Source organism: Dendrobates tinctorius, unplaced genomic scaffold (genome assembly GCF_039654945.1).
Source record: "Dendrobates tinctorius isolate UK_male_01 unplaced genomic scaffold, ASM3965494v1 ptg000038l, whole genome shotgun sequence".
NCBI classification, from domain to species: Eukaryota; Metazoa; Chordata; class Amphibia; order Anura; family Dendrobatidae; genus Dendrobates; species Dendrobates tinctorius.
The window spans coordinates 26741593-26767109 of record NW_027361706.1 but is presented as its reverse complement, the minus strand read 5'-3'; the positions used below and the strand labels follow the sequence as shown (position 1 = coordinate 26767109).

Sequence of the window (25517 nt, the reverse complement as noted above, 5' to 3'; positions counted from 1 at the left end):
TGTTCAGGATTTTTTCTGAGCAGTTCTGTGATCAGGCTCTGAGCATCAAAGGGAGGAACGGGATTACAATCCCAACGTATGTCTCCTGTTATATAGAAAATTACAGAAAATAAAACATCTTTATTGGACTGTAAGATAAAGCAAAGGAAATAAGTAAAACAATGTAACTAATCAAAGCAAATGATCAGATTATTCCTCTTACCAAAGACAGTATTATTAAAAATCTCTGTTCGGGATTTCCCATAAAATGGTACACGTCCCACAAGAAATGTATGTAGTATGATCCCCATTGACCACCAGTCTACAGGTCTTCCATAGTAATCTTCCAGGATGACCTCTGGGGCTATATAACATGGGGTGCCAGCAACCTGGAAAGCAACAGAAGAAGGAGATGAGATTGATGATACCATTATTATGACAAGTTCTCACATAAAAACACAATGACAGAAGATAAAATATCAGTGGAAAAGTTCTCTAGAAAAGAAGAATGCAGAGGAGAAACAGTGTGATGAGATTAGTAAGAACAAGCTGCGTTTCTGTAAGTGATGCCGACCTCAAAGTCCTGGAACTCTTTGCTGATGTCTTCTGCTAATCGCTTGTAGGTGTTGTTTTCTTGTGTCATGACACCAACTTTTGAAACCCCAAAATCTGTAACTTTAATGTGTCCGGCAGATGTTATCAGGAGGCTGTGAAAGAAAAGATGGTTTTAACCTTGCAGACTATATGATAATAAATCATAACTTCCATTATTATACTACAGGGGGCACTTACTTTGCTGGCTTCAGGTCTCTGTGCACCACCCCATAGCTGTGCAAGTATTCTACAGCAACAACCGCTTCTGCAAAGTACAAGCGGGCCAAGGGGACAGGTAACTGACCCATGGTGTTTAATAGGGTCTGACAGTCTCCACCTGTAGAAAAAAGGAAATATGACCGGTGAGGGGTTTATAAAGCAGACCACCGTGATGTGTAATGAGAACTGAGCAGAGATATTTGGCAGGAAAGACTGTGTGCAGTTATAATGAATAGTGCACATAATATTAGACTAAAGTAGTGGTGAAGTGTGCTCAATGTAACTAATAACATAAAGTGATATCACATCTTGTCTACAGCTGAGGAAACTGGAGATACTGGCTTGCTCAGTGTGGACATACGGGGGAGATCACACAGACAGTGGCGTACATAAAAATCACAGGGCCCCATAGAAAAAATTCTAATTAGGCCCCTAAAAATAATATCTATTGAAGCCCCTTCGTATTCTCACCAGCAATACACTTTTTATGGCCATTTCAAAGTATGATGGCCTCAAGCGTGCCCCCACCCACAAACACGGAGTATGGTATCCCCACAGTGAATCATCCTGCCTACCATATCACCCCACATATACAGTGTCAGTATGATGCCCCCACTTAGTATACTCAGTATAACGTCCCACACAGACACTCACACAATATAAGGCTCCCCACATGTTTTCACTTAGTATGATGGCCCCTCACACATAATTTGGACCCTAACACAGAATTAGGACCCCCACACAGAATAAAACCCCCACAGCACACCACTCAGTGTGAAGACCGCACCCAGTATAGGGGCATTCACAGCCGGCAAATCAGTATCGTGGCATTAGCAGGCTCCCATAGCCTCTCACACAGTACTATGTCCCCCACAGCCACCCAATCAGTATTATCACCCCTACAAATGCTGACATTAAAAAAGCACTATTCACCTTGCCCCATTCCCACAGCACGCTGCTCTGGTCAGTACAGTGTGAGTACTGAGACTCCACACTACAGGCGGGATGCTGTGACTACTTTACACATCCAGTGTATGGAGTCTCAGACCACAGTCTCACAACCACGGGCTGAATGGTGGATCGGGGGGCTTTTGGCTTCCTGATGCACCATTCTGTTCATCAGTATTCTCATTCTGAGGATGCGGCTGCTCTGAAATTGTGATGATAGGAGGAGTGATGTGGCCCAATGCCAAGTGGCACCAAGCCTCCTCTGACTCATGGGCCCCATAGTTCCCCTGCACACTGAGCAATGGATTTCCGTGCAGCTAGGTAATATATAACCTATAGGAAATGCTCTGGGGTGATGGAACCAACCACCTGGACAAATCCTAGTTATATGTGCGGTGATAAGATGTAAGCAGACATGGAGTGACTAAAATATAATGCATATGTGTCCTACCTTCCACATACTCCATGACCATACAGAGGTGAAGTTTAGTTGGAAAGGAGCAGAGCATGGAGACCACAAAGGGACAATCAGCGAATGTTAAGATGTCCCTCTCCATAAAGGCCAATTCCACCTTTTTTGGAGTATTCAGGTTCTGCTTGACCATTGTCTTCATTGCAAAGACCTGGTGCAAGTCTTTATGGCGTGCTAAGTAGACGGACCTGGAGAAAAGGACAATCCATGGTTAATAATCAATCCTTAATAACAGTCCATCTATAGAAATCATTATACGATCTTCTGTACTAATTCTTGAAGTCTACCAGTCACTGGAAATAAATTTCTAGAAATTAATAAACTAGCAGCTCATAGACCAACTATGGAGCTGTGCACAATGCCATGTCTGCCGGAGCCCTCACACAAGTCACGTTAGAGAAATTCTCTATAATTGACCACAAGATATGATTCTGTCCAGGTAGAATTTGGTCCAAATTGAAATTCCTCCAATTGCTGTAAGAAGTTTATTCTGCTCCTCCCATACCCTAAGGCTGCTTTCACACGTCGCGGTTTATTCGCGGCGGTTTTAATCACGCGATTTTGCCGTGAAAACGCGAAAAATAAGCATCCCATGCAATCCTATGGGATTCCGCAATGCTGTGCTAATGCTGCGGTTTTTTCCGTGGTGGAATCGCTTCACGGTAAAAAACGCAGCATGCTCATTAATTTAGCGGAATCGCTGCGATTCCGACCACATAGTAATGCGTTGTTCTGCTTACTTTCCGCATGTGGCTGTGCCCACCATGCGAAAAGTAAGTAGAACATTTGCGGATGGTACCCACGGTCCGGAGGAGAGGAGATTGTCCTCCGGGCTCTGGGCACCATATCCCTGTAAAAAATAGAATTAAAATAAAAAATATTGTTGTTCTCACCTTCCGGCGTCCCGCGCAGCCTTCCCGCCTCTCTCCACGCTCCCGGCATCTTCGGTCCCAGTAATCCTTTACAAGAATGACCGCGGTGACGTCGCGATCTCGGGAGAGCGCGACGTCTCACGGTCATTCGCGATGACGTCGCAGGAGCGCAACGTCTCGCGGTCATTCGCGCAAAGGATTACTGGGACCGGAAGATGCTGGGAGCGTGGAGAGAGGCGGGAAGGCTGCGCGGGACGCCGGAAGGTGAGAATAACAATATTTTTTATATCCTATCTTTTACTACATCAGTAATCAGTAGTAAAAAGTTTGTCACACTTGTCAAACACTGTGTTTGACGAGTGTGACCAACCTGTCAATCGGTTCTCCAAGCGATGCTCCAGATCGCTTTGAAAACGCTAGCATTCTGCAAGCTAATTACGCTTGCAAATCACTAGTTTTTCTGCTGGAAAATCGCGGGAATTTAAAATGCGATTTTCCCGCGGAATGGAATTCCGGAATTCTCGCATTAACTTCCGCGGGAATTCCGCTACGTATGAACTTAGCCTAAGGCGTAATAAATGGAGGAGATGGAAGTAACTAAATAATAATGGAACCCATTCTCCCCACCTGTCCGAGGCTCCCACCTGTCCATCACTGCAGGTCTCTATCCTCTGTGCCAGTCTTTTGTTTTTCTGGCGCCCCCTTCTGGTGCTGAGACTAGTGATTGGACTCACGTGATCATGGTGGAGGGTGTTGGGTGCAGATGTCATTGACGTCAATATCGTGTCAGTCCTCACGTGACCATGTGTAGCCAATTACCCTTATCAGCTCCAAAATGGTGCCCCCAAAAAACCAAAGTTCACTGAGGAGGAAGCTCTGGTGGAGGCGGCAACATGAGAACAGATGGGGTCTAGGACAGGTGAGTGGGATATATTACTTTAATCCCTTTCCATAAGGGGATGTGCCCATATTAAGTATTTGCAGCAGAAATTTTTACAACATATCTGCATTTCTAAGTAGAAAAAACGATGCGCAGAATAGACGCATTTTTGTTGTGTTTTTGATACGTTTTTTACCTGCGTGTTTATCGCAGATTTTCCCCCCCTCATTATTATATGTGACATCTGCAGAATAAAGCTGAAAGAATTGACATGTGCAGATTTAAATGGAAAGATCACCATCGTGTGCATGAGACTCCAGGAATCTCAGTCACTTTTCTGGCATCATGAAATCCCTCAGGTTTTGTAACAAATCTGAGCAGAAAAACACAAAAAAGCGACAAGTCTGCAATGTGTGCACAGGTCCTTCCAGTGTAACCTGTTATGGGTCAGAATGCTCCGCTGTATATAAATGAGCTGAATAGTGAGAATTAGATGTGGACAGTGATGTGGACTCATTTCCCCATGATAACACTGAATGGCAGAGCACAGAGGCAGAAGTGTTGTCATAGGGAACCCCTGAGAAATGTGGATTATACCAACAGAAATCTCACCCAAAATGTCCAGCGCCGATCAGTTTGGATGCTTTAAAGTCGCTTATACGCGGCTTTCTCACTGGGATCAATGATTCGATCGCTCCCTATAAGGAAATAAGAAATGATATTCAGATCAAAAAGCTGCAAGAAAAAAGCTCCAGAAAACTTCTCCCTCCAATATTATGTCCCAGCTGATATACAGCGATTGACTGTAGGGGACGATACAAGCAGAACACTCTGCAGACACGGATGCCATTTAACCCCTTAATGACCAGGGGTATTTCCGTTCTTGCGTCTCCGTTTATTGCTCCCCTTCCTCCCTGAGCCATAACTTTGTTACTTTTCGGTCAATATGGCCATGTGAGGGCTTGTTTTCGTGGGACAATTTGTACTTTTGAACGACACCATTGGTTTTACCATAACCTGTACTGAAAAATGGGATAACTATCTAAGTGCAGTGAAATTGCAGAAAAGTGCAATTCCACAATTGTTTTTTTTTAACCACATTCACTAAATGCTACAACTGCCCTGCCATTATGATTCTCCAGGTCATTACAAGTTCCTAGATACCAAACATGTCTAGGTTCTTTCTTGTTTAAGTGGTGAAAAAAAAACATCCAAAGTTTTGTATAAAAAAAAGGCGCTGTTTTTCGAGACTTGTAGCTTTTCCATTTTTCGTGGTCTGGGTCGGGGTGAGGGTTAATTTTTTGAGTGCTGAGTTAATATTTTTATTGATACCATTATTGGATAGGTACGATGTTTTGATCACCCGTTATTGCATTTTATTGCAATGTTGCAGTGACTAAAAAAGTGTAATTCTGGCATTTTGATTTTTTTCTTATTGCGCCATTTACAGATCGGATTTCTTCTTGTTAGACGTTGATAGATCGGGTGTTTCCGAATGCGGCAATATCGAATAGGTATATCTATTAAATTATTTTGAATGGGGCAAAAGGGGGGGTAATTTCAACTTTTATATTTTTTTAAATCCTTTCTTTCTACTTTTTACTTGCTTCAATAGTCTCCATGGGAGACTAGATGCTCCGATCATCCGATCGCTTGTGTTACACAAAGCAAATATGCTCATCTGCTATGAGCATCGACCGCTGGGCGGAACCAATAGCAGTTTGGCAACGACAACCAAAGGGGTCTTCTGCAGACCTCGGACGGATTGTCATGCAAACCCATCGGCGACCCGCAGTCATATGACACAGGCGCCAATGGGCGGAGCTAAGATGCGCTTCCGTAGCAGCCATTTAATTATGCTGCTGTCAGAGTGTGACAGCGGCATTTAACATGTTACAGCCGCGGGTGGATCACGATTGCACCCCTGGCTGTTAGGAGCACATCACAGCTAATCAGATGAGCTGTCATGTGCTGGAAAAGATGAGGGAGGCCACGGGCAAAGCACGTCATAGGTCTTTAAGGGGGATCCTCCAAACACCAGAATCATTGTACAGTGCTGAATAATATGGGAGATCACAGATGAAAACTTAAAGGGAATCTGTCATCAGGTTTTCATATGTAATCTAAGAACAGCATGATGTAGGGGGTGAAATCTTGATTCCAGTGACGTGTCACTTACTAGGCTATGTGTCATTGTATTAAAATCAGTGTTTAATCAGCAAGAGATTATCACTATAGGACTAGTCTTGTGTCACGTAGTCCTATTGCTCTGTGTAACCCTGCTCCCACCACTGATTAGAGGATTAGAACAGAGATCTCCCATGGTTATATGGAGGATAATACTGGATGTGTCATTCACACTCTATGATCTGGTGACGTACAGACATCCCCTTCTATGATACTCACAGCGTCAGGTTCTTGGATCTCCGGGATCTCATAGATTCCACTATCAGGAATCGCCAGCACTGTTGGATCTAAAATAGTGATGAAGAGATGAAGAAATAAAATGTATTAGACAACATCAATCCTCCATACACAATACAGCAATATAATTTACGTCTGTAAATGGGATTATTACTGATTATATGGGGATTCTAAATATGAGGCAGTCATCGCCCTCACTGTACATGTGAGTGATGGAAAGACAGAGCTCAAGCAGAGAAGCCATATGCATATTAGCCTGTAAGTGCACTAGGGGCGTGTCACTGCACTCAGATGCTTTCTTTCACGCCCCAAGTGCACTTCCACCCAGGTTTGTGTATGGCTTCTACGTTAGATTTCTCCTGACTGAGAAATTAGATTTCTAAAAACAAAAGGGATCTTTTCATTAGAGGGTAATGGGCTGTACAGTCAGACCGGAACTTCACATGTAACAGGCTGACAGGTTCCCTGTACACAGAGTACAGTAAATCCACCATTATCCCCTGTTCTCTAGAATATCTGGAGATTCCTTCTAGAAGGTCGGGTGATCGGCTTACCTGTGGTCAGATCGCTGGTCAGTTCCCGCTGACTCGTATTAGGGTCAGGGATCCTTCCCGGGTGTAGATTTTGCCCATCTTCGGTGTCACCTTCTTTTGTTTCCTAATAGTTATAATATATAGATTTAATATGTGGAAGATTTTACTAAATCACCAAATCCATAAATCAGGAAGAACTAAACCTGCATTTACAGATGCAGCAATTGTAACTCTACAGACAATGCGCTATGTTGCGAACTTTTCTCATTCTCTCATTTAGGTGAAAAATCAAACGTTCAGTGTAAAGGTGCTGTCACACTTAGCGATGCACCAGCGATCCCGACCAGTGATATGACGCGTTCAGGATCGCTGGTACATCGCTAAGTGGTCGCTAGTGAGCTGCCACACAGGCAGATCTCACCAGCGACATCGCAGAGGACGGGGGTCGCTACTTACACTAGGCGATCCTGCGTCCTCCCGCCCGCGTCCACGCTCGTCGCTCGTCTCCACAGCAAGAAGCCGACGACGAGAAATGGCCCAGGACGTTCTCGCGTGATCAGTGATAACCAACGGGGGAGCGGTCGGAGGTAAGTATCAGACATAGCGATATTGCTATAACGTCACAAAAACCAGTGACGTTACAGCAATATTGCTAGCGATATCGCTTAGTGTGACAGGCCCTTAAACTTTGACTTCTCTGCCCTGTGACCCCAGAGCCATGTTACCTGCGCTCCTTATATCAGGGGTACTTCATTCATTATAGTATTAGGGGGAATTGCTTTACACTGCAGCTCCTCTCCACAAGTCCAGATTAATATACTTTATAAGAGACTTGTATGCAGAACATTTCTGTAATATCGCCCATTATCTCAGCTGCAGCATTTACAATCAGGAAGATAATAGAGCTAGACAGAGGCGGAAATACAGATGTCCCGCCACTGAGCTGTGACTTCAGAATACAGACTGCCATCACAGGGTAGGGAGCAGCAGAGACTAGCGGCCATAAATATGCTGTGCCTGCCAGTAGCTGACACGGAGGCCTGTAAGATCTAACACCAGATCTTCTGATATCGGACTGGTGATCTGGAGAAGATCAGAAAACAAGGACATGTGATAGAGAAGAAGACGGCTCCTTACCAGGTGTTCCGATGAGCGGGCCGGACGTTCCAGTACAGACAGGACTTTTTGGGCGAGTTCCTTAATTAAAGACAAATCGCCATGTTGAAATCTTTTTTCAGCCTATAAAAAAGAAAAGAAATAAAAATGAAAATCCTGAGTTGAGAATGGTCACAATGTGTTAGGGCTGGCGGAACGCACCGGATAATAAAGTAGTAGTGGGTGCGTTCGCAGCCCGGGGTCCGCCGTGCAGAGGTGGTACACTGCTGCTAGACAATGGCGGAAGAATAGAGTGACGAGAAAAAAGTCACACGTGGGTTACGTCACCCATTATGAACAGGAACAGACACTGTTAATTCACAGAACCGCACAGCCGCTGAACGTGGATGCCGGAGCCTGTTTAGCTCACAGAGCCCGGCCAAAGAGCGCACAGCAAACGGCCATAGAACTCTACCCCAAGGACATGGGGTTAGAGTCCCTCTAGGCCCACTGGGCGCACGGCGTCGCTGCCATGAACGCCGCTATAGACGCTGGCTATGGAGTATGGAGCACTTGCACTAAGGCGTGCTGAGTCACTGATGAAGGCTAAAGCCTGACTCAGACTCTGACCTACCTACACCTAAGCCTGGGCGCTAGCAGGCTAGGCTGCACAACACATGCGTACCAAGGGTAGGGGTTTCATAATGAATCAGTCACCAGAGACAGTCATACGTGCATACATCACTCACTCCTTATAGTCTGAAAATACAGTCTATCCTAGCACATGGCCAAGCGGCCATGCAAACCTTTTATAGCCGTGAGCGTCCAGGACCTTCCTGGCTTTTCGGACGGACCAATCCAAACAGATCAGGACCTGAGCACGTGACCTTTGATCTCCAATGGGAGATCACTCCACGGGCATGCTCAGTGGCCCGACATGGGGACTTAGTCCCTGGAGAATCTCGCTGCTGAACAGCATGTATTGCCGTAGCTGTGCCAGAGGTGGCAGCAGCAAGCAAACCCACGGAGCTGGTCTGGGCAGAACGCCGAGACCGACGAGTTTGCTGAGCAACCTCTTCCGCAGCTGGAGAGGAATGAGAGACCGCCGGAAGAAAGGCTCGAGATTCCCGCTGTGCATCGACCGGAACCCGACGCCTAACACAATGGAGGCGGCCATTTTATGTGACATTTGCTCCTCTGTCTGCAGATAAAATGCGCCATATCTAGGGTTTTCGTTGTGTTTTGTATTGGAGGAAAGAAGAAACTTCTATCCCGCCATTATTATGGAGAAGATTTGTGCAGAGTGTCCGCCACTTACCTGCTGTAATAACATCCTGATGTTCTGAGGTAAATCGCTCAGATACTCTGAGGTTAGGCGACCTTGGTTGTATGTGGTCAGGCAGTCCTTTACCAGCTCTATCACCAGCCGGTGAGTGAAGCTGAGGACGCCATCGGGTGGTAGAAGCGCAGTGTCGGGGTTATTTTCTAAAATAATCCACCATAGTGCGTCTACCTGAAAGTCATCTAGAAGATAGTCAGCCATAGCGAGTAAGTGCAAGTGCGCACAGTTCACTAGCTATAGAACCAAAAAATGGCACCTGTGACACTGTGTACATTGTATAAGTAGAGACTGTGTTCCGTGATGTCATAATAGCCAACATCATGAGTGATGTCATAATGGCCAACATCATGAGTGATGTCATAATGGCCAACATCATGAGTGATGTCATCATGGAATCTTGAGATAGAATCCTCATGGGCGGCTCTGTATGAATAGATGTTGCCTAGCAATTCTGAAAGTGGAAAACCATGGAATGAATTATGTTTCCATGTTAAAAAAAAATGAACATTAACTTTGTTTCACAAAAAATTACTTCAGGTCCAATTTTTTTTATTTTACCAAGGGTAACAGGAGAAATTGGACCCCAAAAGTTGTCCAATTTGTCCTGAGTACGCTGATACTACTGTATGGGCACACGTCGGGGCTCGGAAGGGAAGTAGTGACGTTTTGGAATGCAAACTTTGATGGAATGGTCTGCAGGTGTCATGTGGCCTTTGGAGAGCCCCTGATGTGCCTAAACTGTGAAAACCCTCCACAAGTGACCCCATTTTGGAAACTAGCCCCCCCAAGGTACTTATCTAGATGTGTGGTGAGAACTTTGAACCCACAAGTGCTTCACAGACGTTTATAACGTACAGCCGTACAATTAAAAAATCATATTTTTTCCACAAAAATTAGCTTTTCACCCTCAATTTTTATTTTCCCAAGGGTAACAGGACACCAAACGTTATTGTGCAATTTGTCCTGAGTACGCTGATACCCCATATGTGGGGTTAAACCACTATTTGGGCGCATGGCATAGCTCGGAAGTGAAGCAGCGCCATTTGACTTTTTTGGTTGGAATCGAGATCGGACGCCATGACACGTTTGGAGAGTCCCTGATGTGCCTAAACAGTGGAAACCCCCCACAAATGACACCATTTTGAAAACTAGACCCCCCAAGGTACTTATCTAGATGTGTGGTGAGAACTTTGAACCCCCATGGGCTTCACATAAGTTTATAACGTACAGCCGTACAATTAAAAAATCCTATTTTTTCCACAAAAATGATCTTTTCACCCCCAATTGTTATTTTCCCAAGGGAAACAGGACCCCAAAAGTTATTGTGCAATTTGTCCTGAGTACGCTGATACCCCATATGTGGGGTAAACCACTGTTTGGGTGCATGGCCGGCTCGGAAGGGAATGAGCGCCGTTTGACGCAAAATTGGCTGGAATTGAGATTGGGCACCATGACGCATTTGGAGAGCTCCTGATGTGCCTGAGCAGTGGAAAACCCCCACAAGTGACCCCATTTTGGAAACCAGACCACCCAAGGAACTTATCTAGATGTGTCGTGAGCACTTTAGACTCCCAAGTGCTTCACATAAGTTTATACCGCCCAGGTATGAAAATAAACAATTATATTTTTTCCACAAAAGTTGTTGTCCAATTTGTCCTGAGTACGCTGATACCCTATATGTGGGAGAAAACTACTGTATGGGCACACGTCGGGACTAGTGACGTTTTGGAATGCAGACTTTGATGGAATGTCTGTGGGTGTCATGTCACGTTTGGAGAGCCCCTGATGTACCTAAACTGTGGATACCCCCCCACAAGTGACCCCATTTTGGAAACTAGACCCCCCAAGGAACTTATATAGTTGTGTGGTGAACCCCCAAGTGCTTCCAAGAAGTTTATAACGTAGAGACATAAACATAAAAAAAGATACTTTAGGCCCGATTTTTTATTTTCCCAAGGGTAACAGGAGAAATTGGACCCCAGAATTTATTGTGCAAATTGTCTCCTGAGTTTGCTGATACCCCATATGTGGGGCTAAACCACTGTTTGGGCGCAAGGCATAGCTTAGAAGGGAAGGAGCAATGTTTGACTTTTTCAACGCAGAATTGGCTGGAATGGAAATCAGACACCATGTTGCGTTTGGAGAGCCCCTGATGTGCCTAAACAGTGGAAACCCCCCACAATTCTAACTCCAACCCTAACCCCAAATCTCTTAACCCTAATTTCATCCCTAACCGTAGCCCTAGCCCTTACCCTAACCCAAGCCCTAATCCTAACCCTAGCCCTATCCCTAATGCGAAAATAGAAATAAATACATTTTTTTTAATTTTATTATTTTTCCCTTACTAAGGGGGTGATAAAGGGGGGTTTGATTTACTATATGGCGGGTTTTATGTTTGGCAGCTGTCACACACTAAAAGATGCTTTTTATTGTAAAAATAGTTTTGCATGATAGTTTTTGCATGACCACATTTTGAGAGCCATATTTTTACCCACAGAGTCATGTAGGTCTTACGTTTTTCGGGGCGAGTTTATTATGTTTTTATTGGTACCATTTTCAGGTATGTGACATTTTTTGATCGATTTTTATTCCGATTTCATGAATTTCTTTTTGGGGGGTGCGTTTACACTATTCCGCGTGTGGTAAAATTGATAAAGCGTTTTTACTGTTCGGGTCAGTACGATTACAGCGATACCTCATTTATATCTTTTTTTTTATGTTTTGGCGCTTTTATGCAATAAAAACAATTTTATATAAAAAATAATTATTTTTGCATCGCTTTATTCTGCAAGCTATAACTTTTTAATTTTTTTGCTGATGATGCTGTATGGCAGCTCGTTTTTTGTGGGACAAGATGACGTTTTCAGCGGTACCATGGATATTTATATACATCTTTTTGATCGCGCATTATTGCACTTTTTGTTCAGCGGTATGCTGATAAAACATTGTTTTTCGCTTTGCTTTTATTTAAGGGGTTCACTAAAGGGGTTAACTAGTGGGACAGTGTAATAGGGTGGGTCATTACGGACGCGACAAAACTAAATATGTGTACTTTTATTGTTTTTTTATTTACAAAAAAAATAAGTTATTAGGGATTTTTTTTTTTATTAGGAATTTTTAAAAAATTATTTTTACACTTGATTTTTTTTTTTTACTTTTATTATATTGCCCCAGGTGGGGACATTACTATAAAGTGTCAGATCGCTGATCTGACACTTTGCAGTACACTGTGTCAGATCAGCGATCTGACAGGCACTGAGGAGACTTTTCTCAGCAGGCACTGAGAAAGCCGCCTCACTGCAGGACCCTGAAGGCCCCCGAGGCCATATTGGATCCGTAGGCCTGTAGGGAGGAGGCCCTTGGGTCTCAAGGAAGCACGCAGGGAGCCCTCTCCTTGCGTGATTCTTCCCTGTGCCCCTGGTACACTGCGATCATGTTTGATCGCAGTGTGCCGGGGGTCAGTATGCCGGGGGCGGTCCGTGACCACCACTGGCACATAGTGGCGGGTGTCAGCTGTGATAATCAGCTGACACCCGGCCGCGATCCAGCGGCGCTCCCCCCGTGAGCGCTGCTGATCGTGGTGATGTACTCTCCCGTTCCCGCTCATACAGGCCCGGGTACCGTGGACGGGATAGTACGTCACATGTCAGAAACGGGCTAAGCTATAATGTGATTCCCTTATTGTAAAGGACAATAAGACACCAAAAGGATCCTATTTAGCATTCCATTGCTGCATTGTTATTTATACAAATAAAAGTGCAGGCTGGCATACCCTTAAAGCCACGCTTCCAACTAGTGTGGCGTCAGTGCCGCGTCCTGATATTTTCACAAATAGATGCAAGTAATATTGAACATATTTTACCACTGTTATGAAGTGCAATACACAGTATGAACCCCCATATAGTCTCTCTATACAGTGTGATCCCCACATATCTTCTCTCTCTACAGTATGAATCCCCACAGCCTCTCTATTAGTGATGAGCGAGCGTGCTCGACACATCATGATACTCGATCGACTATCGCGGTGCTTGGACACACTCGTTACTTGATCGATTATTGTGGGTGCACGAGCGCCATGCTCAAGTCCACAGCTGTAAAGGAAATATATAATCAATAAGGGAAAATAATACCAGCAGTAGAGTTACATTTAGGTGACAAAAGGGTAAAACTGAAAATACCAGTATTGTAAGCACAAAGGGGCTTTTGCTGGAGGTGTCAAACCTGGCAGCTTAGCTCTTGGATTTTATTATTATTATTACTATTATTATTATTATCATTCATTTATATAGCGCCATTTATTCCATGGCGCTTTACTTGTGAAAAGGGGAAATATAGACAAGTATAGTAAACATGTATAAGACAAGGGACACACAAGTACATAAGGAGAGGGGACCCTGCCCGCGAGGGCTCACAGTCTATAGGGATGGTTGAGGATACAGTAGGAGAGGGTAGAGCAGGTCGTGCTGTGGTTCAGTAGACCGAGGATCATTGCAGGCTGTAGGCTTGTCGGAATAGGTGGGTCTTCAGGTTCTTCTTGAAGGTTTCCGTTGATGGTGAGAGTCTGATGTGTTGCGGCAGGGAGTTCCAGAGTATGAGGGAAGCACGGGAGAAGTCTTGTATGTGGTTGTGGGAAGAAGAGATAAGGGGGAGTAGAGAAGGAGATCTTGAGATGATCGAAGGTTGTGTGCGGGTAGGTACCTAGAGACCATGTCACAGATGTATGGAGGAGACAGGTTGTGGATGGCTTTGTATTTCATGGTTAGGGTTTTGAATTGGAGCCTCTGGGCGATAGGAAGCCAGTGAAGGGCCTGGCATAGGGGGGAGGATTTTGAGCTTTAAGGGGTTAGCAAATGGTCTGTACTAAGCAGAATATTTCCTATTGTCTGTATAGGGGGAGACGGGAGATTTCAAATGCCACATCGTTAGCCATTCGGCCAATTACAAACACCATCTTTTAAAATGGCAACTTCGGTTCATCCTGGAAATATGAGCCTATGATCACGACTATAGAACGCTGGGTGATACAAAGAGAAGTGTTCACATGTGAAGGCAGCCCGTGCCCCATGATTCACTTCTCCCTATGATAAATGTATATGGGTGTAACAACCCTGCTGGCATCACTGCATGGCCTCCCATCCCCGCACACCAACTTACTCGCTGCTCCAGGTCATGCGATGATTTCTATCTGCTGCCAGCTCCATGCGCTATGCCTCTTGTTTTCCTGCTTGCTCTCTTCATGTTTCCTGACTGTGTGTATAGGGGGGCGGCGCCTGAACTCTCTGCTTCTTATGCAGTCAGGGTGCACCGGTCTAATCTGTCCCCGACCAATCACCTGGAGCCCTTTACTATATAGGATCGCCACATCCACTAACCCTTGCCTGTGCAATGTCTAATCTCAGTTAGTATCTTGCTGCTGAGGAAGCCAGGCCCTGTCCTGTGTATCTCCTCCTTCTCTGGAGGAATACTTCTTGTCTTGCTTTGTACCTTGTCTGCCTGCCAGGAGGCTGAATATCCTGGCCCTTGAGTCTTGGTCCCAGTACCTTGTCTTGTACTGTGTCTCTGTCTGAACTCTGTCTTACCTCTCTCTGTCACTCTCCTTGTCTGTGGTTCCTTTCCCTGCTGTGTCTTTCCCTGTGTCTTCCCTGCCTGTACCTTGCACTCTGGCAAGCTCCGCCTACTCCGCACTCTGGCAAGCTCCGCCTACTCCGCACTCCTGCTTTTGTCATATTCCACTCTCCTATCTATCCATACCTGCACCTCCTGTGTGAACAGGTCCAAACCTGTTCCTTCATACTCCACTCCTTCCTGCCTGTATCAGTACCTGTTTCTGCTGTCTGAACAGGTCCCTACCTGTTCCTTCATACACCACACCTGCTTGCCCAGTGTCTCCAAGCCGTGCCTGCTTGCCCAGTGTCTCCAAGCCACGCCTGCTTGCCCTGTGTCTCAGCCATGCCTACCTGGCTGCTTGTCTGTAGCTTCTGTCCAAGTGACTTGTCCCTGAGTGGGATCAGCAGCCACAGCCAGACACCACCCTGGAGTGGCACCCGACAGCTATCTGCCGCACAAGCCTGACCTCACCATCAGAGGCTCCAGTGAAGACCGAGGTAGCTGTCGTAGTCACGCCCCTTCCAGGGTAGTCTGGTCTGTGGCACAGTGGGGCCACAACCCCCCCCAATCAGCTGAGGCGTGAGCGTGACAATGGAAACATTTAGTTATTTCTGTTATTTCTCCCTTTTTAATTTATAACTGTTTTGCATGTTTGTGTGTTGTTATTTTTACCTTCTTTATATATTTATTGTTAGCACTGTATATTTTTATATTAATTTATATTAAAGCTTGCAAATAGTCCCTTCAGAGAGGAAGAGGACTGAAACTCTAGTGCCACTTATAGGATGTAGCAACCCTAAAGGTACTGTCACACTTAGCGATGCACCAGCGATATGACGCGGTCAGGATCGCTGGTGTATCGCTAAGTGGTCGCTAGTGAGCTGCCACACAGGCAGATCTCACCAGCGACATAGCAGGGGTCAGGGGTCGCTACTTACCTGTCAGACGAGGCGATCCTGCGTCCTCCCGCCCGGCTCCACGCATCGCTCGTCTCCACAGCAGGAAACCCCAGCAGGAAGCTGATGACGAGAAACGGTCCAGGACGTTCTCGCGCGATCAGCGATAACCAGTGGGGGAGCGGTCAGAGGTAAGTATCACACATAGCGATATCACTAGCAATATCGCTATAACGTCACAAAAACCAGTGAAGTTATAGTGATATTGCTAGCGATATCGCTTAGTGTGACAGGCCCTTAAAGGGAAGGTGCCACAATTTTATATAATTTGCAAAAAAATAGTAAGGAACAAAACATGTTGTTTCAGCAAATGTTGTACTAACCAGGATTTATGGTTTGTTTGTAATAATGTTTTAATGTAGCCACTAGGCGCTGCCATCTTGATTTGCAGATCTGTGGAGGACTCATACAGTCTGCAAATATGGCCGTCCCTGCACATAGAAGACTGCGGTTGGCTCCCGACCCCACATTGCAGCCTCAGTAGCAGAGAACTGGGCACGCCCCTGTGGGCTGCACCATTCACTGCTGTAGGTGTGGCTGGGCGCCATTTTACTGTAGCCCAGTGCTATCTGCTGAGCTCCACTTACCCTCTATCACAGGACCACTTGCGGCATAACGGATCCTGTGTTGTGAGGAGAGGCTGAAGAAAAGGAGAAGGTGGTCAGCAGAGGAGAGAAGCGCTCACTGGAGCCGGAGGATGGAGAGTGGTGAGTGCAGGTGACTTTCATCTATGCTCCTCTGTACAGCTTACTCCAGGCTCAGCCCTGTGCTTCCTGCTCTACTGTGTTCTGCTCTGTCTCCGCCTCCTCACTCACAGCCCCAGTGATCTCCGGTAATCTGACACCTTTGCTTTTATGACAGCTTTTATGGCTGTCTGAGGACAGTGACATATACAGCCCATAGTCTAGTGTATAATTGGGGGGGCTGGAAGTTTCACCAGTGTGGGCATATCTGTAATACTGTCTCGTGTGATACTGCCTACTGAGCCGTGTATCTAATCCTTTCCTGTGTGATCCTGACTGCTGAGCCGTGTATCTAATCCTCTCCTGTGTGATACTGTCTGCTGAGCCGTGTATCTAATCCTCTCCTGTGTGATACTGACTGCTGAGCCGTGTATCTATTCCTATCCTGTGTGATGCTGTCTGCTGAGCCGTGTATCTAATCCTATCCTGTGTGATACTGTCTGCTGAGCCGTGTATCTAATCCTCTCCTGTGTGATACTGACTGCTGAGCCATGTATCTAATCCTCTCCTGTGTGATACTGACTGCTGAGCCGTGTATCTAATCCTATCCTGTGTGATACTGACTGCTGAGCCGTGTATCTAATCCTCTCCTGTGTGATACTGACTGCTGAGCCGTGTATCTAATCCTATCCTGTGTGATACTGACTGCTGAGCTGTGTATCTAATCCTCTCCTGTGTGATACTGACTGCGGAGCCCTGTATCTAATCCTATCCTGTGTGATACTGACTGCTGAGCTGTGTATCTAATCCTCTCCTGTGTGATACTGTCTGCTGAGCCGTGCATCTAATCCTCTCCTGTGTCATACTGACTGCTGAGCCGTGTATCTAATCCTCTCCTGTGTGATACTGACTGCTGAGCCATGTATCTAATCCTATCCTGTGTGATACTGACTGCTGAGCCGTGTATCTAATCCTATCCTGTGTGATACTGACTGCTGAGCCGTGTATCTAATCCTATCCTGTGTGATACTGACTGCTGAGCCGTGTATCTAATCCTATCCTGTGTGATACTGACTGCTGAGCCGTGTATCTAATCCTATCCTGTGTGATACTGACTGCTGAGCCATGTATCTAATCCTATCCTGTGTGATACTGACTGCTGAGCCGTGTATCTAATCCTATCCTGTGTGATACTGACTGCTGAGCCATGTATCTAATCCTATCCTGTGTAATACTGACTGCTGAGCCGTGTATCTAATCCTCTTGTGTGATGCTGTCTGCTGAGCCGTGTATCTAATCCTCTTGTGTGATGCTGTCTGCTGAGCAGTGTATCTAATCCTATCCCGTGTGATACTGCTCTCCTGAAATACTCTGTGCTGCTGTCACCCTGCTGGTTTTATGTGTGATCTACATGGTGGTATGATCTATATGGCGGTATTATGTGAGAACACTATGGCAGTATTATCTGCTGAAAGGGGACCCATTCTAGGGTGGTTCTGGCTGAGCCCCTGCACACAGGTCTGGGGTAATAGGTGCAGTCAGGGGAGGGCTGGTGAGGCAGCTGAAGAGAGGGGTCTCATTTTTTATCGTTACTGTATGGCTACATTTCCCCCATCCTGCTTCCCAGCGTCACCCCGGACTGCGCCTGTCGCCTCGCTTTCACACATCGCCAGGACAGGATCTGAGGAGGGGAATGGGGTCTTTGCCTGCAAAGTCTGGATCAGGCTGATTGATGGCCGTTCTAATCCAGACTTTACATGCAAAGACAGTCAGTAACTTTGCAGGCCCCATCAAAATGGCTGCTCACTGTGTTCCTAGATGTCATAGGTTTTTGTGCCAGATTTCAGTAGCTGCTCCCCCTAGTGTTAACAAGTGGAAATGCCAAACTTTTTAAAATTATCTTTCATATTTTGCAAAATTAAAAACAAATGATAATATTTTTTAAGAAAATGTAAACATTAATTCTTTACATTTTTTCAATTGCTGAAAAAAATTTTTTTGGATGGCGCCTTCCCTTTAAAAGTCAATATCGACTATGTTGACTTTTAGGATTGCTACTTCCTATAAGTGGCATTAGAGTTTCAGTCCTCTTCCTCTCTGAAGTCTTAATTTGCATATTTCCCAGAGGAGCATTGCATCTTAAGGATAAGTGCACACATTGCGGATTTGCCTGTGGAATTTTCTGCGCAGATTCTGCGTCTCTTGGCAGAAAACGCAGGTAAAAATCCCTGTGTTTTTGATGTGGATTTTCATGCGTTTTTTCCATGCGGATTTGTATACGTTTTTGCTATTTAACAAAAAAAGAAAAAAAAATGATGTCATTTCTTTGTCCAACCTCTTCTTTTACATACTCCACTGAAGACCATAATATCACATACCATGTTCACATATAATGTTTACACACACAAAACAAATATAAGTGAATATCTATAGATATAGATAAATAGGTAGATATATCTATAGATAGTGTCTGACAAGATATAGAATAAACGGGCACCAACCACAATGTCAATTTAGGTGGGATCACCTAGTGCATATAAATGAATTGACAAAAAAAACACATGAAGAAAAGAAAGTATATGCACACAAATAGGGATCACCACAAAGATATGATAATCAAAAAGTATCAATTTTATTAATGGACACAACAAACAGACACTTTGTTTAAAAACAATTAAAAAGTCTGAACAACCAGACACTGATAACAAAACAAAGACAATGGGTCATTTTGATAAATAGTTAAATACTATGGGTCCCAAGGCCAACCATTCAGTATAATGCCAGGTATCTGCTAGTTACCATAACCTAGGGTCTATCAAATCAATTGTAATGACAATCATGACCTTGGATCAAAAATACCATATTATCAATAATTACTAAGGTTACATAGAGATTCTACATATGCCATGAATAGAAAATGTAATGCTTATCATGTTACCAACACAAATAAACATACATTAACAAGTCCCTTTCCCTAGCATGATATCACCTGGTTTCTGAGGATAAACAAGCCACCGGGTAGGTTACAGTGATGTGTCTTTCTCAAGGTCAGTGTAATGTTCTGTTGAAATCCTTTATATATACCTATCCAATTAGTAATCACTCTTACCAGCTGAGTTTCAAAGTGGGGGAAAAAGGTGGATCAGTTCTGAGTTTAATGAGGCAGCGTCCTGCTCCCATCAGTAGTGTGAATAAGGCCACAATTTAATGTATCCAAAAGTGGTCTAGACGCTGGCACAACATGACAGTAATAATAAGCTTTATCTGTTCACTCAATATCACGGCGCCCAGATTTAATAGCACAATCGTCCTTGCTGGAAGCACCATAGGGATATAGAGAAGATCATGCATCACATCAGTACATTCAAGCACAGGCACCAAAGCTTAATGCGCTAAAAGCGCTACCATAAGATGACGCATAGTGTGAATACAGCCACAATTTAATGTGTCAAAAAGTGGTCTAGGCGCTGGCACAACATGACAGTAAAAATATATCTGTTCACTCAATATAACAACACCCAGATTTAATAGCCCTTGCTAGAAGCTCCATAGGAATATAGGGAAAATCATATATCACATCAGTACATTCAAGCGCAGGCACCACGGCTTAGGCCGGTTTCACACTAGCGCATTTTCAACGCGCGCACGGCCGGGGGTAGCTCCGCCCCCGATCCGGCTCTCTGCCCGGCATGCCCGCCCCTTCCTTGTAGCGCCGCCTCCTAGCGGACAGCGGCGCCTGCGATCGGCGCACCCTATCTTTAGCATAGGGTGCGCCGATCGTGCGCAGGTCGTGCGCTAGTTGCGCTTTGACCTGCGCTGCGCACTTATGACGGTGCGCCGTGCGCGCCAAAATCCGAAAAGTTCGATTTTGGCGCGCACGGCGCACCGTCAAAAGTGCGCAGCGCAGGTCAAAGCGCAACTAGCGCACGACCTGCGCACGATCGGCGCACCCTATGCTAAAGATAGGGTGCGCCGATCGCAGGCGCCGCTGTCCGCTAGGAGGCGGCGCTACAAGGAAGGGGCGGGCACGCCGGGCAGAGAGCCGGATCGGGGGCGGAGCTACCCCCGGCCGTGCGCGCGTTGAAAATGCGCTAGTGTGAAACCGGCCTTAATGCGCTAAAAGTGCTACCATAAGAAGATACATAGTGTGAATACAGCCACAATTTAATGTATCAAAAAAATGGTCTAGACGCTGGCACAACATAACAGTAATAATACATTTTATCTGTTCACTCAATATAACGACGCCCAGATTTGATAGCACAATCGTCTTTGCTAGAAGCATCATAGTGATAAAGGAAAAATCATGTCTCATCAGTACATTCAAGCGCAGGCACCAAAGCTTAATGCGCTAAAAGCGCTACCATAAGATGACGCATAGTGTGAATTCAGCACTTAGATGTGATAGCACAATTTTCCTATTCAGGGCGTCATAATAATGCAAACTAACAGGGGTACCCCCAAATATTTCAGTCGCAAATAATGTTCACTATGCCCATAAAGACCTTATTTGAGTAGTCATCAGGTTATTTAAATCAGATATAATTGTGAAATCTATGTATTTATATGTTCATAATTTATCTTGATAAAATCAAGCACACTCCTATACTTTAAATCACTCAGAAACCAGGCTCTGATATCACCCCATATAGATATAGAATAATTTCTCAAAAATATACTAACAGGGTTACTTAGCTAATCTTAAAAAAGCTATCCATCTACACGAAATTCTCCTGTAGATATTGATGACCAACATATTAAGACACAGAGCATGTGAGTCAAACATAAATATGCGTTATTTTAGTATCAAAGGTCCGTCCATATGAAGTTCCGATATAATACAAGGACTATACCAAAACTTGTGTGCCATCAATAAGAAACATAATCATCACAAGATAATTAGTCTTAAATGTCCAAATATTATCCAAGATGTAACGAATTGGTAGTTGTTCTGTCCAAATCAACTTCATCATCACGTATCTTTCAGGAGATATTCCCCCAGATTTGGATCCCAATCCTAGAGTCCTACGGACAAAACAAAAGAAAAGAAAACGTCATGGGGCTGGGGGTTCACGGGAGGGATCAGTGTTTCTAGATCCACTGTAAACTGGTCATCAAAGGAGATAAGAGGATAGTAAATTAACTCTCTTTGTAAAACCCTGTATACAGCAGCTCTTCATTTAAACCCCCTGGAGCCAAGCTTTTGAGTTCAAAGATCCATCTGGCTTCACGCCTCAATAGCTCATTTGTAATTTTACCTCCCCTGATGTTTGTCTGAACTCCTTCCAGCCCCATGACTCGAAGGGATTTTGGACTACCACCATGACATTCCAAAAAGTGAGCTGCTACAGACGTGATCTGTTTTTCTTTAGTTTTATCAACTCTAGCCGTGGCTATATTAGAGAGATGTTGTTGGACTCTCCTGCGTAACTCTTGTGTGGTTTGACCCACATATACCTTATTACAACCACAAACCAGTGCATAGAGCAAATTGCACGAACGACAATTGAAATATGCCCTAGACTGGACCTGTATAGGTATACCTGGTATTGAGAGCCCCCCTAGTCGCAATCATCAGTGGACATACTGTACAATTACCACAAGGGAATGATCCCTTGTTGGAATTACCACATATGATTTTAGTTTTGGAACGTCTAAAGTGGCTATTCGTAAGGTAGTCCTTAAGGTTTGTTGCTCTACTTGCTATCATCCTAGGCCTCTCAGAGATAAAGTTCTTTAATTTATTCTCACTACAAAGAATATCCCAATTGTTGTTCAAAATTCTATAAATATCACCCCATTGATTATTAAATTTGGTTATTAAATTTATTGTGCCTAGATTAGTTCTTACCCTAGGCCTCAGGGTGTCTTCTCTCGTACAATTCCTTGAATATTCATACGCTCTGGACACCGTATTTCGTGGATAACCACGTTCCAGGAAAAGCTCCGTTAGAGCACGAGATTCTTTTTGGAAATACTCCAGCCGACTACAGTTCCTCCTTAATCGTAAGAACTGTCCCTTCGGGATCCCATTACGCAAGTGGGCTGGGTGAAAACTCTTGTAGTGAAGAAAATTATTCGTCGCTGTACTCTTCCGATGGAGTGTCGTGCTTATCTTATTATCTTGAATCATGACTTTCAAGTCAAGGAAATTCACCGAGCTGTTGGAAACACAGGAGGTTAAGCGTATATTCCAGCTGTTGTTATTAAGTTCCTCAACAAAAGAATCAAATTCTACCCTCGAGCCTGTCCATGGGATGAGGATATCGTCAATAAAGCGGTACCATCCATGCACATGGCACTGGAAGGCTGATTTTGTCCGCACTTGAGTATTTTCCCACCATCCCATGTACAGGTTCGCATACGAAGGTGCACATCTGGCACCCATAGCGGTACCCGAGACTTGCCTATAAAAAACTCTATAAAAAATGAAATAGTTTGTTTCAAGTACTTCCCTCAAAAGGTCCAAAACAAAGGTATCATGTCCCCTGTGCCCTGTTGAGAACAAATCCAAAAAATACTCTACCGCCGAAATACCTGTGTCATGCTTTATGCTCGTATATAACGCCTCGACATCTAAAGTTGCCAGAAGGATGTGGTCCGGAAGTTCCAAGGGTTCCAGGCACTGGATAAGATGTGCCGAGTCACGGATGTATGAGTCCAGTCCCTGTACTATAGGCTGCAAAAAAAAGTCAACATATACACATGACCTTTCGTATAATCCTCCTATACCCGACACAATCGGTCTTCCAGGTGGTTTTTGCAAGGATTTGTGAACTTTGGGCACCATGTAAAATGTTGGTACTACTGGATGTTTTACTGTTAGAAAGTCCTTCTCTTTTTTATCTATTATCCCATATTGATACAGTATGCCCTACAGAGTAATCTATCTAGATGGGATTTGAAAATCTCTGTGGGATCAGAGGGAAGGGCTTGATAATGTTGAATATTAGTCAATTGCCGCCTGGCCTCATCCATATACATATCCTTAGGCCATAGGACCAAATTTCCCCCTTTGTCAGCCTGCTTGATCTCAAATGTATCATTATTCCTTAGAGCAGATAGCGCCCTCCTCTCTCCCTTTGAAAAGTTATTATGACCATGTTTATTTAGTTTCAATTTTTGAATATCTCTACTAGTCTTCTCAAAGAAGATTTGTATGGCTGGGAAGAGTGCAAATGAGGGGGTTGCCTGAGAAGGCAACCTACCTGTAAATTTTCGCCTCCCGTCATTATGTTCATTTTCTTCCAAGAGATCAAGGAGGTCCCGAAGTACTTGCCTATCATTATCGGGTACATCATTAATTTTTGACGGATTTTGATATAGCATTTTAAAAGTCAGCTGCCTACAAAAGAGGAAAAGATCTTTAGTCAGTTCAAACTTATCCAGCATGTTCATGGGTGAAAATGAAAGACCCTTGTTCATCCTCAGAAACCAGGTGATATCATGCTAGGGAAAGGGACTTGTTAATGTATGTTTATTTGTGTTGGTAACATGATAAGCATTCATTTTTCTATTCATGGCATATGTAGAATCTCTATGTAACCTTAGTAATTATTGATAATATGGTATTTTTGATCCAAGGTCATGATTGTCATTACAATTGATTTGATAGATCCTAGGTTATGGTAACTAGCAGATACCTGGCATTATACTGAATGGTTGGCCTTGGGACCCATAGTATTTAACTATTTATCAAAATGACCCATTGTCTTTGTTTTGTTATCAGTGTCTGGTTGTTCAGACTTTCTAATTGTTTTTAAACAAAGTGTCTGTTTGTTGTGTCCATTAATAAAATTGATACTTTTTGATTATCATATCTTTGTGGTGATCCCTATTTGTGTGCATATACTTTCTTTTCTTCATGTGTTTTTTTTATCTATAGATAGTGTGAGGCAGTGACCGGGGTCATATGTGAGGGTCGCTATGTGTCCACCAGGATGCGCTCAGAAGCATATTAGATCCACTGGAGTGCCTTGTGGTCACAGCAGCGTGCCTGTGAGTCACAAGGCAGAATAATAGTAAGTTTGAACCTGGTCAAGTTATTTTGACCAAGGAACTTGTTCAGGAAAACCTGGTATAATAATCTTTATAAAGCACTAACATATTCTGCAGCGCTTCACAGTTTGCACACATTATCATCGCTGTCCCCAAAGGGGCTCACAATCTAGAATCCCTATCAGTATGTCTTTGGAATGTGGGAGGAAACCCACACAAACACAGGGAGAACATACAGACTCCTTGCAGATGATGTCCTTGGGATTTGAACCCAGGACCCCAGCACTGCAAGGCTGCAGTGCTAACCACTGAGCCACCATGCTGCCCTATGGGCTTTTATTTTTTTAAACGGACTGCAGGAAGTTAGTGGGGTCCAGTCTGTTTCCTCCAGCCCAGATCTTATAAGTGGCCTATGGCCACAGATTGGAGTGAAGGAAAAAAAAAACCGTGCAGGAAGAGTTTGGGTGTATCAGTTTTGGTCCTGCAAGCAGACAGAGCAGTTGCTCTGCAGAGCACTCCCTGTGTGAGGCAACACAGGGCCAAGTGGAGCCTAAGGCTGGGGTCACACTAACCGACGCAAAATACGGTCCGTAGTTTGCAGGAGTACTACGGATGTATGACCCCTAAACAGTGCTCCGTATGTCATCCGTAATCAAGGTGCGGTCGCGTATTTTGCGCATTTAAGCATCCGTATGTAATCCGTATGCTGAGATTTTCTCGCCGGCTTGCAAAATGGACATATAATGGAGCCCTATTTCAGGTTTTATAACACAAAAGAAAGTATAGATATAGACACATAGAATATATATATATATATATATATACACATGTCATTGAGACAAACATATATATATTTATATTTCACAGAGTTCTTCATAGCAGAATAGCCGCTAATTCAATTGCCGGCTTTTGTGA

At 44.3% G+C, this 25517-nt stretch overlaps 2 long non-coding RNA genes across 2 annotated transcripts in view; both read left to right on the top strand.

Annotated features, from left to right (window-relative positions):
• LOC141088288 (uncharacterized) overlaps positions 1–25517 on the top strand; it is a 299679-nt gene that overhangs the window by 53168 nt on the left and 220994 nt on the right. The window lies entirely within an intron of this gene.
• LOC141088287 (uncharacterized) overlaps positions 16370–25517 on the top strand; it is a 111705-nt gene continuing 102557 nt past the window's right edge. The window contains exon 1 of the long non-coding RNA XR_012231895.1: positions 16370–16628. This is a non-coding gene — a long non-coding RNA (uncharacterized lncRNA). The remainder of the gene's footprint in view (positions 16629–25517) is intronic.